The sequence below is a fragment of the Vidua chalybeata genome, chromosome 16, assembly GCF_026979565.1.
Source record: "Vidua chalybeata isolate OUT-0048 chromosome 16, bVidCha1 merged haplotype, whole genome shotgun sequence".
NCBI lineage: Eukaryota > Metazoa > Chordata > Aves > Passeriformes > Viduidae > Vidua > Vidua chalybeata.
This window is the reverse complement of record NC_071545.1, coordinates 5451926-5471423: the sequence shown is the minus strand read 5'-3', so window position 1 is coordinate 5471423 and position 19498 is coordinate 5451926. Positions and strand designations below refer to the sequence as shown.

The 19498-nt window shown below is 47.4% G+C and overlaps 1 long non-coding RNA gene across 3 annotated transcripts; it reads right to left on the bottom strand.

Moving 5' to 3' along the window:
- Positions 1–2758: 2758 nt before the first annotated feature.
- LOC128796201 (uncharacterized) lies at positions 2759–18876 on the bottom strand. Of its 3 annotated transcripts, XR_008433749.1 has the most exons (4): positions 15492–18876; positions 13472–13872; positions 5848–6341; positions 2759–5735 (listed from the first exon to the last, which is right to left on the bottom strand). It is a non-coding gene; the product is annotated as an uncharacterized LOC128796201 (long non-coding RNA). The 3 variants fall into 3 exon arrangements; XR_008433750.1 differs by having other exon boundaries at positions 2759–6341; positions 13472–13876; XR_008433748.1 differs by having other exon boundaries at positions 2759–6341.
- Between the last annotated feature and the right edge of the window lie 622 nt (positions 18877–19498).

The following is a 19498-nucleotide window of genomic DNA, read 5'->3' as shown; positions in this document are numbered from 1 at the left end:
CAGGCTTGGCTGGGGCTGGGTTTACACCCATGGACCAGGTGGCTCTTTATTTTTAGGCACAGGCTTCTCAAATGTGGTGCTTCAGGAGGCGGAGACCCCTTCCCTCAGCTCCAAGTGAGCCTTGCAGCACCTCTGCAACAGGCGAGGCACACCCAAGGGACAGGGAAAGCCAATATTACTGGTGCTCTTGCTGAGGGAGCTGCAGAAAGAAGCTTGTTAGTATTGATACAGAAACCCAAAACCAGGACACCCTGCCCCTCCTATTTGTGGAAGCAATAATTCTCTGGAGGTGCTTAAAGAATACAGAACAAACCACGCACAAAGTAACCTCATTTCAGAGCTGGATCCATTCCAGGACAGTTGTGGACAATTATCAACATCTGGTGATTTGCAGCAGAACTTTCAGTCAGCATGGAGATGCCCATGTGAGACCCTGAGGAGCAGTGGGCTGGCACAGTGAAAGGCTGAGCTGGAACTCTGCAGCACTGACACAGCCCCAGCCCGTGCCTGCCCGGCAGTGACTGACCCCCTGAGCAGGGTCTGCCAGCACTGCCCTCCTGCCTGTCAGGCAGGCTGGGCACACAGCCAGCTGGGACAGGCACAGGCTGGCCAAGCCAGCCAAATTAAACCCATCCAGAAGCACCCACCCAGTTGGGGCCAGCTAAAACTGCTCATTGCCACCAACAAGGTTCCTGTATTTTAACTCTCAGTGTGTTTCACAGCACTGCTGGGACCTGCACCTCTGGCCAGAACCCCTTCTCTTATGACAAACTCTCATTAAACAAACTGCTAAACAAGCAGATTTGTATGACTTCCCAGCAGGTGAAGGAGACCCCTGAGCATACAAAAAAATATAGCAAAATCCACCTGAGGACTGTGGATAAAGCTCAGTATAAGCCAATACCTATACATAAATGGAGTACTGGGGAAAGATCAGCTGAAGATCAGCTAATCTGCATGTCATCAACCATGGAAAATAAAATGTCAAGTAAACCAGGTGTTTGGGTTGCATCAGTACTTTGACAGACCTAAGCTTAAAGCAGACTTCCAGGTGCAGCAGCTTTTCAGTCTAAAAGTATTTTATAAAAGAAAAAAAGGCACTCAAATTATTTTAAAATTAGTTAACCAATAGGTACTACATGATAAACAGACATGTAGGCAAATGGTTTCTGTCCTTGATCCAAGCCTATTCAGTCCATTACTCAATTATGTGGGGAACTCACAAAGCCATTGCTGATGCAGTGTGTGCACAGCAGTACTGGGTGCCAGGAACAGCATTAATGATGGCAACAGATCTGGAAAGCTGGGCAATATCCGTTTATTTGAGCAAAGTGCTCTCAATAGCTGCAAGTGGCACAGTGCCTGTCTAAGGACTGAGTACAGGGTCACACTAATCATATAGATAACAGCAATTAAGGAAAGGAAATGAGGAGGTTTGTACAGAACCAGCCGTACGTGAGCTCCTCATGTGATGCTGTTACTGAGGGGAAAAGCAATCCAGGGCTACATAAAGAGGAGATTAACCAGCAAGCACGGGGAAAGGGTGTTATTTCAGCATCCAGTATCCAAGATACCACTGCTAAATGCTGTGAGCAGCTCTGGTGACCATATTGCAAGGATAGGCCTGGAAATTATATGAAGGATTCAGACAAGACTCTGAAGTCATATTGGCTGTGGAAAAGTTGCCTCATAGTAAGAGGCTTTTGTGACTCAGGCTATGCAGCTTTCCCAAGAGGTGGCGGGGATAATTCAGCCCCAGTCTGCAATTACTTCTGAGAGGAAGAAAATCTGATAGCAGGTGACTCCTGGCCCAGCCAAAATGGACATACTGCAGAAGCAGCAAATGCAGCAAACATTTTAAAGCAGAGCCCTGGGCTGTGATCAGCTCCACTCCACTCGGTGAGAAGCGTGAGTGACGTGTGGACAAAATGCCAGGCTGAGTCAGGAGCCCAAAGCAGAAGGTGCAGGTGGAGTTTGGATGTGCAAAGCAGCACCTCCTAGCTTGGACACACAAGTGAGAAGGGTGTGGGGGTCCTGCAGGTGACAAACCTCTCCCAGTTAATGGCCCTCCCCAGCTGCCCCATCTCTGACCCATGTGTGACACATCCCTTAACAGTATCAAAAATGAGGTTAATGGCAGTGGGAAAATTAAAGATGCTCCATGGAGTGTACCTGGGGAGCCAACAGCTCAAACTGCCTGCCAGGGCCATTTGCAGCACAGGACACTGAAATCTTTGGGGTTTATTCCTCATATTGACACATGGACAACCTGAGGATGGTTTGGGGCTGTGTTACTGTACCTTTCCACTAAGACCACTGCAGGATTCAATGAATTTTAAAAATGACAGATGATACCCAGGACAGTGCCCCCAGCTGCCTCAGCACAGCTGCCCAGCAGCCTCACAGCCTCCCCCCAGGTCCACATGGTTTGCCCAACACCCACAAAGCCTCAGCAAAGTCACCAGGAGGCAGGAGCAGGACAATCCCCTCCCCACTGGCCACCTCACATCTGCAGAACTGCAGATTCTGATGCCAGCCTGAAGGCAGAAATACTCATTTCTGCTCACTGAAGAGTGCACTGGGGTCAGGTTATTGTGCACAAGAGGAGTACAGGAGGGTTCATCAGGCCTTTATGCCCAGTTATACATAAATGAAGCACCCTCTGCAGTCACACGTCTGTTGTGCTTCCCAAACCACCACAAGCACTTCCACCCAAACCTGTGCATGGATTAGCTGGGGGGGACTCTGCACATTATCCAATTAAAAGGAAGGGGGAAAAAACATGACATGAAAAACATTTCACGTGTCAAAACAGCAGATTTAATTCAAGTCTGGAATTTGTTAGAACGCTGCAACTAAAAAGAAATACAGACTGGCATTATGAAAGAATATATTGTAATGGAATCTGCAGCATCAGATCTTTTCCAGGCAAAAACTACTTGTTACAATAAATGATCTAAAAAAATCAGTATTCATATAAGAATCTGTGTGCATCCACAAAACAGGAATTGCAAATACATTAGGTTTAAAACAATCTCAGAAAAAAACTCATTTTCAGTTGAGTTCCCCCATATCCTGCCCTCTCAAATGACTGCAAAGAGTATCCATACAATCTCAGAAATCCCATTATCTCCCTGTTCTCATCATAAATTCAGCAGTGTTTCTTTAGTGTTTCTTTGATGAATTACATTCCTTCCTAACATATTATTTTAGTAAAAAGTACACATCAGAGCTCTTAATTAAAGCCCACATCTGTAAATTGGATTTTATATATATATATGATTGGAATATATACAAGTGTAGAATATAAATATAGCACATGCATGTAGAGATGGGATCAGGATGTTCCATTACCAGAACAGCACTATCATTTCTACAGCTCTAAAAGAGCCTATTGTGATCTGTGATTTATGTGTTTGTGGGAGCTGTGCTTGTCACCCAGAGCTCCATGCCTCCTTCATTCCTCTGGTCAAAATATATTAATTTTTTTAGTTTGTCTATGTGATAAGCTATTCTGGAAGAGTTATTCTTGTGTGGATGCCCTCAGTCTGAAATGAAATACTTTATCATTTTGATTTAGCTTTATCCATATGCTCAAAATTCCCCTATTCCACACGAGGAAACCAAAGAATAAACTGAGCAGCAAGTCTGCTTCCAGTCCAAATGTCCTAACACTGGTGTTGGGCTGGAAAAGCTCCTCGGTAACAAAGTGCCCTCACACACTGGCTGTACCCGTGCACCCTCCCGGGGCAGGCACTGCTCCAGCCAAGAGGAGAGGTGCAAGGGAAGAGAGAAGTCTGCACAAACACCATCAGGGGATACAAGATACCCACAAGATACCGTCACTGCTCTTGTGCTCATCACATCTGTGAGGTGCACTTGCACCTTTTGCAGAGCAGCAGCTGAGGTGTGTGTGGGAATACAGAGAATTCCTGTATCCAAGGGATTTGGGTGCTCTCATCACAGACTTCCATCAAAAGCCCACAGTGGTTCCAGTGACTTGCCCAGTGCAGGAATGGAGCCTGTGACAAGGCAGGAAATGAACCCAAAAGTGGCCTAAGTCCAGCTTTGGAACTGGCCTTTGCAATGCTCCCACTTAACACAAAACTGGCCTCTTTAGGAAAAGTGTCACTACAAGACTCTCATTTTATATGACTTCACTTAAAGGTACCTTATGCCAGGCATGTAGGAAACAAGAAATTAAGGCAAAGCACAGAGAGGCCAGCCATGCAGTTTGGATTTGTTTGCAGCAGGCGATGGGAGGGCGATCCCTGAGCCCGCAAAGCCGTGGGGTGCAGCTCCCCCACTGAGCACATCCCCGAGGTGTGGGCTGGCACAGCGACCCCTCCCCAAGCCAGCGGCCAGGGCAAAGCCTTTGGCACAGACCCCACAGAGCTGCCAGCGGGGCACAGGCTGACCTCTTCTCCATTAACAGTGGGTCTGGCCAGGCTCGGTGCCAGGCTGGGGCAGCAGCACGGGAAGCAAAGCAAACCCAGCGGCCCCAGCACAGAGCGGCACAGGTGACAGGGCTTTGCAGGGGCTGGATCCAGCTCCGGAGGCTGCAGGAGCTGCCCCGGTGAGTCACGGCCGTAGGTAGGTCAGGCTGCAGCCCAGCAGCCCCTAAAGCATCCCCGCGGGAGACAAGCAGCCCGTTCACCTCTCTTTTCCCAGCCGGCAGGAATGAAAAACCCAGCCAGGAGCTTTACAGCCTCTTTATTTAAAAGATAAAATGGAAATAAACTTTAGAATGACGTTAACTAAAACTTTCTAAAATAAAACTTCCATTAAAAGGGGAGGCTGAAAGCAGATATTTCTGAAGCTGCCGCATCCTCCACAGCGCTCGCACTTCGCGCATCCCGAACCCCCGCCCCCGGAGGAGCCGCTGCCTCCCACTGCTCCAGCCTCGCGTTCCCTGCTCCAGTTAAAATAAAAGGGAAGGAACCCTGCCTGCAAACACAGGCTTGCCCGGAGCCCAGGCTCCCAACGATCAACTCGCTCTGTCAGGTTAATTAGCACATAAATTAAGAAATGCTTTGCTCGCAGTAGTACCAGGCACAGAAGGAAAGCTGTGGGCATGGAAATGAATGAAGCACCAGGGAGCCAGGACACAACTTTTTGTCATATCTATGGCCCGTGGTGCAGAGTCTCTCAATAACCGAAGCAAATTTTAAAATCACCCTGTTTCTATCATAGTGGCTATTTCTTCCTTGGTTACATTTCAACTTTTCTGCTTTATAAGTTAGGACACATTTCCCAAATATTTCCAAAATGGGCATCTAAACTATACTTCAACCTTTCTGGAGCCAGACCATAGCTGGGAACCATCCTGAAGCTCCACCACCAGGTCAACCCCTCCATCTCAACCCCTGCCACCACATCAGAAGAGACTGGTACATCTACAACCACCTTCCATCCCACATTACCCCCCCTCACACCAGGCAAGATCTTTGGACAACGACTATATCTTATAAATACATTTTTTAAAATAATTTCTATTATTTTTATGAAGAACCATGAATTATATACATCAGTCAAAAGAAACCTAGAAAGCAAGGAGGTCAAAATGTCAGTGTTCACAATAGTGAGCAATTCCACTCAGCTGCCCAAAATTTTCTTGAGGTTCCTTCTTACCTGAGGATGCCACAGTCACAGAAAACACTTGAAGAAACTTATTCTTCTGAATGGAGAAAAATGAAAAAAAAAATAAAAAACCTTACCAGTAATACTGAGCCAGCCTGCCAGAAGAAAATGGAAGACAAAAAAAATATGATTAATGATGCCTTAATCTTTTAATGCAATAATTTCTGCCTTCAAGGGACTTCTGGTAAATAGCACAAAAAGTCTCACCAGGAAATTCCCAGACACATTAATCTTGCTGCTGTGCCCTGGCAGGTTCTCTGTGCAGTCAGAGGCTCCTCAGTGCAGCGAGGGTGTTGCTGGGCCAGCAGACAGACATGAAAACCTATGTCAGCTCTAAAAGCAGCACAGGTTCAAAGCCTGCTCCAGCTCGTACCATGGGGAACCCCATCTGGAGCTCTGCCACCCCCTTACACACTGTCAGAATGCTGAAATTCCTGTTGTCCCCACGTCAGCAGCTCCTCCATGGAGCCTGAGGTTATTTCTGGTGCTCCACCATGGCATGCTCAGGCCACCTCTGACTCACTACCCCTGTTTGCTCCATGTCAGGACAGCACAGTTCCCAGGTGACTCACATCCTGCGTGACCAGGCCTGTGGTCCATCCTGTGGTCCATCCAGTCACACCTCCCAGCCACCATGATGAGTGACAACCCACCAGAAGTGTTTCCATCACTCCTGCCTTCATCCCGTGGGACAAGTAGGCCTGGGGGTAGCAGACACAACAGAATTTAAAGCTGTCCAAAGCAGGGTCAAGCAGCTCTGAAGAAATAGTTGGGTTCATGTGAACACACCATGAATTGTGCTTTTCAGAGCACCTGTTAATTTTAGGAGGAGCATCGAGTGATGCAGCTGAGGGCTGGAGCTGCAGGTCAAGTGTCACACAAAACACAATGCTTTGTGGAAGGGCCCCTGGCCAGGGAAGGGAAGGATAGGGATGGAGAGAAGATGGGTACATGCAAGTAGATAGGTAGGTTTTCTTTTGACACATCTTTGGTCAATAGATACCATTAGATTATGTAACTTAATTTACTTAAATCTCCTGATTTACATACATTTCATCCTCTTCTGCCTTGCTTCAGATAGCAGGCCTTGAGGGCATGGATTTGAAGGACTGGGCAGCAGCTTTACAAATCCATTCCCCAGAGATCCTTAGCCTCAAACAGGCAACAATCAGGTGAACACTGAACAACAAACGAGGCACACCTGACTCTGGCAAACTGAACTCACATTGGCAAGAGTCAGCTGTAAAAGAGCTGCCCACGCTGGAGGGACAGAGATTAAAGGGTAGAGCTTTAGGAAGTGCTTCCAGGCATGCAGGTAATCATCCAGACATGAGTAATGGCAGGGGCAGGAAGCAGTGGGAGCTGGTACAGGAGCATGTGAGCTGTGCTCCTACCATCACCCCAGGCAGCACACGTGGGCTCCCAGGGCAGAGCCACACCCTGGTGACAATGGGCACGGGATTGGCAAACCCTGCTCTGAGAGCTGCCACCCAGCAAAGAGCTGCTCCTGGAAAACATCTAAGCAATGTGTGCTGGGGATTTGTACTTGGCACAGCCAAGTGCCCCAGCATGGGGAAGGAGGGTCCCTGCAGCATCTTGGGATGCTCTCCAAGCATCCCATTTAAGCCAATAAACTCCACAGTTTTACAATAAGTTATATAGGGAGTTGCATACATGTCTTGCATATGTACCCTGGGCATCCCCAGATATCTGCAAAGATTAAGGAACTTGACTGTCTCACATTCTGAAATGCATACCATGAACTCAGACCATTGGAAAAATGGCACCATTGGCATTCTGCTTCTACTGGGGATGCTGCCATTTCAGTACAGTTTAAAAATGCATGTTGCTGTTCCCACCTCCTCCATCTCTCTTCATACTTCCTCACTGCACTTCCCCCAGTCATTTCAGCACATCCCCATACATTCATTCATCATCCCCCCCAAGCTGCCTTTATTGGATCCTGCTTTGTATTTGGTGCCCTGAGACATTTCTCTTCATGCCCAAGAAGAGCCAGGAAAATAAACCTGTAGAAGAACATAGAATTGCCTTTAAAAATAAAAACGTATTACTTTGAGACAGCTCAGCAGTATGTCAGTATATAACTAATGAGCACCCTTATTTTCTAACCCCTTTGCTTTATTTGCAAGCCTTTGAAAGCCAGGCTGTGTGACCTGGGGGTCAGAAAGGGCCAACAAGCTCAGATGGACCAAATAGCCAGTACCAGAAAGACTCAGAAGTACCTTCAAGGACAAGAAATATGCAGGTGAGAGGTAGAAGTGGTTAAGGAGAATACTCAGCACGTATTATCAGGCGAACATTATGGCACCAGCACCTGCTCCAGAAGAAAAGACTGTTCTAAGTTCCCAGAGCCCATAAACTCTAAAAGGTTCCATGGATGCAATTTTTCTCCCCTCTCTCCCCTCCCTTTCCTTTCCCTTCCTGCCCATTCATGGAACCAAAGTTTGACAAAATTGCAACTAAAGTTCCAGGCTCCCGGCTGTGACTGCTGAGACCTCCCCTCCGTGCTCATTTGCACAGGGCTTTAGCAGACTGCAGAGTGCCATCTAGACGAAGGAAGGAGGATGTGCTGCGAGCCAGCCAGCTGGAGGTAATAAATCCTTCAGGGGTGCATCACAGAATGCCTACAAGATGCTTTGCAGAACACCTCTTTGCACACTTCAGATGTTTTGTGGCAGTTTTTTTAAAGTACTAAAATCCTCCGGTGGCTGAATGAGCAATGGTCTCAAATGGCTTGTGGGATGAGATGAGAGCCCTTTTACTTTAGCATTTGAATATTTATGCATTCTCATAGAGAAACATTTTAGCTCCTTATTTTTTCCAGGCTATTTAAGGTTCAGACGACCACTGAATCAGGACAGTTTTTAATGCTGGGCTTCCAGACAGAGTCTCATTAAAGGACACATGGACCTGAATGGGTCGTTGCATGCAAATTCATGAATTTTTTATGTATGTGCAAATATTTGCCTATGGAAAGGCATTGGAAGGCATTGACTCCATGAGCAGTGGATTTTTAGCAGGGTAGAAATCTTGCCTGTATCATAAGTGGAAAAATATTAATCTGAGATGACCACAGAGATGTGGTGGGCAGCAGCTGCTGCAGGGCCTGCTCCAAGGGACAGTGTTCCCACAAACCTGCAGTAAGAAACCAAACCACATCAACACCAAATTTCTGCTCTCTTGTCTCAAGAAAACAGCATTCTCATTTCTGTAATAAGTATGAAAAGTGCAGCAAAGTCTCTCCTAAGCTCATACATTTCCCTTATACCCAGCCATGCACAATCACTGCCAATCCCAACCACCCCACAGAACACCAGCAGCTCCACAGCCCTTCACAAACAATGCTGAAATGCAGAGACCTCCTAAACGTGCTTGTGCAAGACTGAAATGTGCCTTTGCTGCCCAGGACAGCCTTCTGGTTTAGATGAGCCTGAGGATAAGCCAGTGCTTGCGCAGGTCATCAAGGAGGATGAAGTTCCCACTGACCTGCTTGGGCAGGAAAGCAGGTCCTGCTGCCCCATTACCTTTGTTAAATCCAGCGTGGCAATCACTCCACTGCACCTTGCTGCCTGCCCTTGTCCAAGCTCACAAAATAACCTCAGGAAAAATTCAGCAGAAGGCTGGGCTGGGAACTCAGCAAGCAGAATAAACGTGTTCACCTTTCTCCTGTCAAAACCCGACCTGACAAATTCACCATTTAAAGTAAAAAGCACTGAAACAGACCCGTGAAATGGTTTGGGTTAGAAGGAACCTTAAAGATCATCTTGTTTCAACCCCCCTGCTATGAGCAGGGACATCTTCCAGCATCACAGGTTGCACCAAGCCCCTTCTAACCTGGCCTGAGACACTTCCAGGGATCCAGGGGCAGCTGCTCTGGGCACCCTGTGCCAGGGCCTCCCCACCCTCACAGCAACAGCAGCCAAAGAATGCCTCGTATCAAGAGTCCATATTTAAGAGACAGCAGCACAAAGCTGCCCTTGGAAGCATGATCATTTCTTTGGGAGTTATAAAACCTGGCACTAGCACAGCAATGTAATAAATAATAGAACCTGGTGAATAATGCAAATAAAACATTTTCTCTTCCTATTTTTCATGTTTTTAAATATATTTCCTTCCATTGCTGTCAGGCCTATTCTGCTTTGCCTTTCACAAACCTTCATGCAAAGCAGAAAAAAATTGCAAAGGACTTGGGAGAGAAGCAAAAGGGCTGCTGTCACCTCTGCCTTGTTCCCCCTTCCTCTGCCTTATTCTCCCTTCCTCTGGCACACTCTGTCAGGACCAGGAAGCCGGGGGCTGGATTTAGATTCAGCAGGAAAGCTCTCCCAGCCTGTAATTATGCTGACAGCTCCATGAAAGCTTTACTTTGGGTCTAATTAAGACTTATTAGATTTGAAAACAAACAGAACTTGGTTCTTTCCTGTATGATAGACCCTTTACATGTGCAAAGCAAAAAGGGTGAAGAAAAAAAAAAAGTATGGAAATTCAAGGAGGAGAAGGAAAAAAAAAGAAAAAAAGGAGGTCTGTGTCCAGCATTTTGAGTCAGGGCATGGAGCTCTTCATGAGCATCACCATTGGAGATGGTGGGATGGTGGCCAGAGGGACAGAGCCTGACTCAGAGCTCCTCACCCAGTGATTAGGAGCCACTTGCACATTGCTCCCCAGTATACTGTGGTTAATGCTGTGAAGCAGGAGGGAAATTCAGCCTTTCAGAATTTCCCTTTCAGAGTGTTTGATGGTTGAGAGATGGGGCAGGAGGGGAGGCAGCACACACAGGTTCTTGGGGCTGCACTTCCACAGCTGCAGGAGAGAATGCACAACCTGAGCTTGCCTCAGTCAGCATGAATGTCACCTTAGTTTGTGTACTGAATACCTAATGTCAGTGCAGAAAAAGGACACTAATGCAGAGCTTTTCAAAAAGACATTCACAGGAGCTGCACCAGACACCAGCAAGTTCAAAGTTCCCACCTGGTGCAAGTGGATTTCCCTGTCCCCAGACAGACACAGACAATAAATGCAGTTCATTCACTCTTTTCATAGACTTTGCTCACGTTAAGAGCAGAAGATGATGAGAGTGTGTGTGCTGAGCTGCAGTAAAAAGCCGTCCTTCGGCAGCGTCCGGGTGCTGAGCCCAGCACAGCTGCTGGAGTGCCAGTGCCCTCTCCTGTTCAGTGTGCACCAGCTTCCCTGTTCATTTACGGCATGTCTGCCGCCTTCAGCGGCTGGGGAAAAACATTCCCAGCCTGACATCCTGCTAACAGCCCATTAAAAATGGTGTTTATAAGGTTAAGGGAAATGTGAAAATGCTGCAGAACTTCTGTGGACGCTGTGTCCTCTTTGCTGCAGTCCAGAAGAGTTATCGCTTGCATCGGGCCATTTAGGAAGAAATAATCCTCAAATTATCCCATGTCATTATGTACAGCAGGTTTGCATCTTCTTTCCAGAGCACATCTTCAATGACATCCACTTTTACTCTGTGTGGCTGTAACTTGAACTCCAGCCACTGCCAAATGTATTCACAAAGTCACAGAGGAGGAAAGCGAAGCCAAAGGGAGTCATCAGGGACTGACATTGGGGTTTATCCTCCCACCCTACCTGGACAGTTTTCCAGACTTTTTACACTGTCATGTACTTACAACAGCACAGATTTGTCCTCATTTTACCACAGTATTAAAAGCAGTGGTGCTGCTACAAAGTGTTTCCAAAGAGCTGTCTTCTCAGCCCAAGGATTTCTGAAGGGCAGCTGTGATGAAGTTTTCTGTTCTGATATTATTAAGCATCCTAAAGCAACTGAAAGAATTAAAAAGAATGAGTAGCAAACCTTTTCACCTATTGGAAAGTGGGAATATTCCCAGGGACACTATCCCCAGATGCCTTTAGAATTGTTATTGATGTGCCAACAGAGGGAATGTTTTTTCCACCTTCTGAATCACCACTGCCTGGAGCCACACTGTAATGTGGGAATTCCAGCACCAGGCTACTACAGTGAATGAAGATCTCCAACTCCCATCCTTGAGAGAGTTGTCACTTAATGACACATGACAACATAACCCTTAATGGCTTAAAACTAAGACAAAAATAACCCAAGGCTCCTCAAAACAAGCTCAGCTGAGCAAGGTTTCTGGCAAGGGCACTGCAAGCTGAGCAGTGAAGGCCCCCGATTCAAACAGAATTTCCTAGTTCCTGTCCTTATAACCCCTGCAATGACCTTTCCTCCTGCCTCCCCTCACAGAGTTCACACAACCTCATATCCCCAGGGCCCAGGGCCACCCAACAGCTCAGGAAGGAGAAGGGTGACACACAAACTGCTGAGACCATCTCAGCCCTACCCAGAGCACGTTAACGAGGCTGACAGAGACAAGCCTCATCAGCTGATGGAGAGCAAAAACCACCCAAGTTAAGCAGAGCAGGAACACGTTTAGCACATCTCAGCTTTAGGAAGCTTACAAGCACCCTTGAGCAGGAAGGAGGAGCCCCTTGAGACCCTGCTGGGCAGGGCACAGCTTTGGTGGCACTGCTGTCACCAGCACCAAGAGAAATTGCCCTACAGGGAGCCAGGGGTGGACAATACCTCCTGGCAGAGTCAGGCTCTCCTCTGGCAGATGCTGGGCCATCTGAAAGCTAAATTGCTCTATCTGGAGCAATACCAGTTTGCCCAGCTGAAAACCAGGGCTCAGGTGAGCTGGCAGAAACAGCTCACCCTGTAAAGTGGCTCTCCTGCCCCTCTCACTGTCTCAGTTATTCTCACCAGCACCAACCAGCAAGAGCAGGGTCTCTGTGATCATAGATGGGCAACCTGACATGATGTGTTATTTCTTATATTTCCTCTATGTTTTTCTCCAAGTAAAATTAGTAAGATCAGACAAAATTTCATACTAAAATATTGCCTAGGATGTTGGTGGCACTATATTAAAACAATATCTCTCACCTTAAAAGATGTATTAACCTGTACAATAGCTTAAATTAATTCTGCTTTGTGTTCTGGTAGCCAGAAACAACAAATACAGCTGCTCTGCTATCAGCTGCCAGGTCTCCTGCCACTACCCTTCTATAAACCTATTTGCTGGCAGCTCCTGCTGCAAGCAGAGACCTGCTGTGGTGCTCACAGGGGTCACAGAAGAGCAAGGCCACTCTGCAGCCACTGGGTGTTAGCAGGGTGACACCAGAGAGCCCTGCTCCAGCCAAAGAGCAAAGCTCAGAGCACCTGTGCAAGGGCCTCAGTGGTCACACCCAGGGGGTACCCACAGCTCCTCACATGCACATTTGGACATCTCTAACTTCTTTCTTCTGCAGCTTAGATCTATGAAAGAAACTAATCTGTCACAGTTTGGGTGCTCACACAAAACCCATCCGTATACCAGGGTTTTTCCAAGGATGATTTTGGGTTTTGTCTGTTCTTTCCATAACACGTGCTCACACTGCAACAATTAGGACCAGATCTGGAACATACTGAAAGCCAGCTGGGAAATGGGGATTTATCCAGGAACAAGTTTTGGGACTCTTACAAAACAAGGGAGATGTTGCAGCAAAGTAAACTGAAGTTCAGAAGACACTAAAGGTGTTTCCACACCACAAACTGGATTGGTTGGAGTCTAAAATGATTTCTATGCAATGACTTGTGGCTGTTACTCCAAATTCCCAGTTTATAGGAGCCCTACTAGAGCACTTTGAGGAAAAGCCCATCAAGGCACTTCCACACTCACCACCTGTGGATGCCAGACAGACATGCCAGCAGGAAGCAATGCCCCATACTTCTGAGCAAGTCAGTCCTGAAATAAAATCTGAAGGGAAAGCCATACATCCAAGAGCCTACCTCTATTGAAATGCACTTTCATCAGGCCAACAATGGCCAGTTTCAGGCCAATTTCATCAGAGAAATCATCTTTTTTATGTCTAAACCATCAGGTTTGGGGTCTTCTGGCCTGAAGCAGCAGCAGCTGAGCTGGAGCTTCCCAGAGCTGGTTCATGTGCTGTAGGTGTGGGTATCCCCTCCTATGCAGGGCACCAGCCAGGTTAGCCCTGGGGGGGATGGGGCCATCCTTCAGGAGGTGACACACACCATGACACTCCAGGTGGGCACGTCCTCTGCAGCTGAGGCTCCTGCTGTGGCTCCACATCACACAGTGCAGATCCAGCACAGGCTCTGTGGCAAATCCACCCCACAACTCTGCTCCAAGCTCTCCATGGCTGCTAAGGGAAGCTGCTGAAGGTTTCCTTTCTGTGGGACAGAACATCAATTAGTCAATGACTTTAAAGCCATTTATGGCACTAGAGGTCTCTGCTGAAATTCCTAGTTATTGCTGATGCCTGTACCTAGCAAGCTGCTTTTCTCTCTGCTGATATTCAGTCTTGCTGAGGTAGTGTCACCATTGCAGGGACACCACAGTCCCCATCCAGAAAGACTCCCCAGTGCAGCACCCACTTCTCTTGTTTTGTGGCCCAAAAGCATCACTTCAGGGTATGATATAAGTCTGTAAATAAAGATACCATGTATAATACCTGTGATAACCAAATTGCTTTCATAACAAATTGCTAGCAGCCTCTGAAATCTCTAAACACCCAAAAGTAGAAAGCATTTAATTGCACTCTGAGTCACTGATGGATTTTAGTCCATCTGTAACACTTAAACTGAGCAGCTACCTCCAATAGCTACATCCATATTAAGAAATAAGAAAAAAAGTCAAGTCCCAAGCACACTGAAATCAATACAGCTTTAAGTGTACTCATTTGAGATGAATCTAAAACCCTCACACATTAAAAAGTGCCAGCTCAACATTTTTCTAGGAACTGAATCACCTTCCCACCAGCCCCACAGGACTCCAAAGAGTGTTTCAGAGAGGGGGGAAATGTCCAAGAAGCCTTAAAAAATAGGGAAAAAACTCAGGGTGGCAACAATGAGTAATTTCTGCCATGTACTTCCAAAGGTAAGGGAAAAACAGGGGCTACCCAGAAGAAAATTCAGGGAACTACCCAATGAAGTGCTCTGTGCAGCCTTCTGCTTTCTTTCAAAGGGAAGAATATTTTCTTTCAACTTCACATAATTTTAAGACATGAAAAAATAAAAAAAGAAACTAAAACAGCCCAGCAAGTCAGCTAAGTAAATACTGGCATTAACTAAAATTTATTGATGGTAAGTAAATAGTGACTCCCAAAACCTTCGTGTAAAACCAAGTAGCTCCCCCACTGCAAGCCACAGACATGTTCACCCCAGTATTATTTTGCATGTTTTAAGTCATGCCTCCACTCCTGAGCACACTCTAAGGTTTGATCAATCCTACACTTACATCAAAAGAGCAAAAAGTTGTAATAGCTGTGTAAAGAATCGATTTGTAAGAAATGGAGGAGGGAAAGTTACCTGCATGGACTAATAACTTTATAAGGCTTCCCAAAAGAACATGTCAAAGCATTTTAAACTACAGATCTTCTAATATCTGATCCATAGTTCATTCTACAGCCACAGCACATGAAAAATATGTCAGAATCTGTGCTCTAAGTTGCTGAAACTCATCAGAATCAATAGGAAACCTGGAACAAAGCACAGCTCCCACTGAGATGAAAACACAAAATTCCTGTGGACTTTGTCTCACAACTCTACACTAGGGACTATACAGATAATATAAACACAGACTTGTTTAAAACAATGAAAAAATGAGAGGATGTGAGGAAAGGGAAGAATGACAGAAAAGGTGAGGTATTGCTGAGTGAAAGCAGAGTAAGGAGGTACCACTGGGGGGCACAAGGGGGAAACGATTTGCCAGAATAAGATGCAGATCCACCACTTTGGTTCTACTCATAGAAATGGTTAAAAATAAAAAACAGTTTAAGAAATGTACTTGCTTGTTTGTGGCAGCCGTGTCTCCCGTTCTGAAGTCCACAGGCATCTCAAGGGCCATTCCTTCAGTCAGGAGGGTCACAATAATACAGCAGTGCTATTGATCTGCACTACTCAGTGCCTGCTTCAGCCATACCAAGGGTGGCAGACAGCCCTGGCAGCCCCTCACCTGGCTCCAGGACATGGGAGGGGTTTCACACCCCATTTAAATTTATTTCACCAGGAATTTGAGCTCAGAGCTTTACCTCACCAAGGTAAGCTCAGGGAAAATCCACGTGGCGTCAGCACGCTCAGCCAGGCTCCAGTTTGCTGCAGAAAAGTGAGTCCTGTTTCCTGGGCTTCACAAACGGAGTCTGTGGAAACAGTCTGTAAAATGGGATTTCAGTTACACCTGAGCTGGAACTATTCAAAAAAATTCCTTTTGCTTTGAAGTCCTCGATGCAGGGCCAGAGCCATTAGTGCAGATTCAAGCTCAGGAATGATTTTGGTTTGGAGTGAACATCTGTTCCCTCCCTGTGCCCCTCAGGCTGGGCAGGAGCCAGCCTGGCTTTAGCTCACATTCTCTCTAAGTGTGTGTAAAAACTTCTTGGGTTGGCAGACCAGACCTGTTTGACACAAAAACAAAGGTGGCAGTACAGCCCAGGTGGAACACAAGTCTGCTTCAGAGGGGCTTCAGCTCAGAGACACCACGGCCATCTCTGACCCCTTCCACGCACCCTGCCAGTCTGCACAGGGACCTTTAAACAACAACCAAGCCAACCTGCCCAGCCAGGGGCAAGACCTGCTGTGAGCCCGGGCTCCTCGCCAGCCCCTGCAGTGTCACTGCACCTGCAGCACACCTGGGAGCTCATGGCAACAGCAGAAACCAAACCCTGTGTCCCACACCACAGTGACACCTCAGAACACTGCTCCTCTGCAGTCTGTCTTCGGGCAGTAAGGTGCCATGACCATGCTTAACCCCAAACGTGGCTCAGCCCTGGCAGCTGCGGTGGGCCCCGGCCTGGCTGCCATCAATCCTTCAGAGCAAACCCTGCAGGGCAGGCTGTGGGCAGTGTGATAAGGCTGTGGGACAGTGTGATAAGGCCGTGGACAGTGTGATAAGGCCGTGGACAGTGCGATAAGGCCGTGGCTGCCCGTGGCCAGCACCGAGGCTCTGCTGGCTCACACCCTAGATGGCAGCAGCACCCAAGGAATGGGCTGGGAAACCCAAATCTGCCCATGCCTGATGGGGTTTCACGTTCACATAAATCCCATCTGAAGGCTTCTATCTAAAAAGAAACTCCTCTGGAAACCTGAACAAAAGGAGGACGGTGTGAACACAGAGTGTTTCTGGAGGCTGGGAACCGAGGTGCCAGATCCCCTCACGACAGCCCAGCAAGGACAGAGCCAGCTCTGCCAGGCAGCCTGCAAAGATCACACACACAGTCTGCTCTTTTCTGTCACCAACACACTTTTCTGGCACAGTAATGGCAACAAACCTGCTGCCAAGGAGTAACTGGGAGGGCTGGACCACCGGGGAGGGATGACACCCTCGGCATGGGGAAAGCTTGGCCTAGTTCTCTGTGTAATCCTTGCGAAGTCATATGCACACCTTGCAATAATTGTACTTGTTTCAGTGCTGGTGCACGTGTTCCCAGCTCCCTGATGGTTTCTCACTACCCAGACTAGGGGACAGTGCCAGTGCAGGAGCACAGCCCTGGCTCTGGCACACAGGGGGACATGGCTGCGTGGGACAGTGCTGGGCAGCAGAAGCTGCAGGGCCATTCCCGCTGCTCCTGGGTGGATGCACACCCTGTCAGGATTTTTCCAGGAGCACGGGGTAGCAGGCAATGCTGGGTCCCATTCCCATGCTGACACACAGGACAGGCACTGCACAGCACCCATTTCACTCTGCAAGGTGTCAGAGAGTGCACAAAAGTCAGCTCACACCAGACCCTTCTTTCCCTGCCCATGCTGGCCCTACCTCTGCTCTCCAATGCTTTTGCAAACTCTGCAGCGCTGCAGTCAGGGCTGCTGTGAACTCCTGGGAGTTCACTCTATTCCACCCCTCATTCTGAAAAAACATTAATATTTTAGCATCAATAAGTATTGATTTTCTTTTTCCATCTTGCATTTCTTGAGCACATCCTGTATGGAAACAAACTTGAGAGAGAAGAAAAGAGAGCAAATAATGTTGTTTAATTTGCAATGTATTACCAGCTTCATGAAGTGAAATGCTAAGCCTTGACTTTTCCACATGGATTAAGTGTCCCTGTGGTAGATAATGGACACAGTAGGTCGACAAATGAAAACCAGAGTGAGATACAAGTAGCAGAAGTGGGAAAGCACCACTCCATCCACTGCCTCATGCATCTCCCTGCAGCAACCAAGGCACCAGCCTGAGCCTCACCCTGCTGGGCTGGGCAGTGCCACAGCTTTTACCACATCTCCTGAAAAGCATCTTGGCCATCTTGTCACCCATGTCACTGCTGTCTGAGAAGAGTTAACTTCGGGCTAGATATTCAAGAGTTATTCTTGTACGATAAAGTCATGATTATGGAGATTACACCAGCTCTACTGATATATTCAAAAGTTTAAACACAAGAAACACACAGGATTAACAAAAAGTGACAGTTTCAGCTCCAAGGGCCTGCAAAGTTGCCTTCAGCCATGGAGAAAGTAGGCAAAGCAGGCTGTCAGGATGGATTTTGATCTTTATAAAGGCAAGATGACAGCACACTGTGCTTCTAAGGATACAAATAATAGCTAGTAAATTCAAGATTTTATGTTGCACAGTTCTGTTCATTTGATAATCTTAGGAGTTCTTCACCTAAAAAAATAATTGCTTCCCCACCAGTCACAGGAGCAGGCCAAGGCACAGGGAAGCAAACCCACAGGGGAGGGATGCAGTCCTGCCATCACACAGGGCAGAGCATCTCTTGGCACAACGTGCTGGATGCCACATTCCAGAAGAAAATCTGGGCTAAAACACAAAAAGCAGAACTCCAGACCCTGGGAGAGCCAGGATTCCTTCCCCACACCTTGGGCTGCCCATACCACCTTGCCTTTCTCTGCCTGCTAATATGGGGACAAATGCTGCTTTTCAAAAATATTTACACAGTAGCTGGGTCACTGCCACATTATGGGCATGCTCCAGAGTGAGAGTCCCAAAAAACCAGGGGCTCCACCACCACCTGGGACTTATGGGACACGAGATCTCTGTAATCTTGGAGAGGATTGTCACCTGCTCCTCTCTACCTGCACCCTGCAAAGATCAGTGAGCTGCAGCACAGCCACCACTGGCACGTTCACCCCTCTTCTTTCCTGTGAGGCTCCAGCATGGGAAGAAGCTCCTCCAGTTCATTCCCAAGCAGGGGAAATTGGCATGGCTCCATAAAGCTGCTGAAGATCTGGCTCCACTTGACAGTTTTATCTGAGATCATGATGAGCTTGACTAGAGGGTGCCAGCTGGATTGCTCTGGGGAGCCCTATTTATAGATAACACTTGAAAGGGCAAATTCAAGGTGATGGCCCCTGGTGGGCCGTTTTTGTATTTCTTCAGGAGATCCTTACTCACACCTACCCAAGTGCTTGCCAGGCAGGTTGGAAAGGCAGCAGATGAGAGCTCCTGGTGCTTTGTGCTTTCTCCAGCCTCCTGGCAGGAGCTCTGCTGCCATCTTGCCCTGCACCACAGGCCCTGGACAGCTGACACGTAGCTGCACATTCTTCAGACCAAACCTTCATTTTTGTGGTCAGAGCAGTTTGGGGATTTTTTCTCGGAACAATGAGATTCTCAGTGCAGCAACAGCAGATCACCACTTTTTAGAGCCATCACCTGCTTGCCTGTGAGCACAGCACTTGTTACTTGACTCTAGGCATTTTGTTTCACAAAGAACATTGCAAAATCACTGGCAAGAATCACCTGAGGAATTATTTTTGTTTGCTGAAGAACTGGTTTTCAAAGGGATAAAGGGACTAGGCGTAGCATCTAAATAATCCCAAGGGCTCTTTGCATTGCTTTAGAAAGCT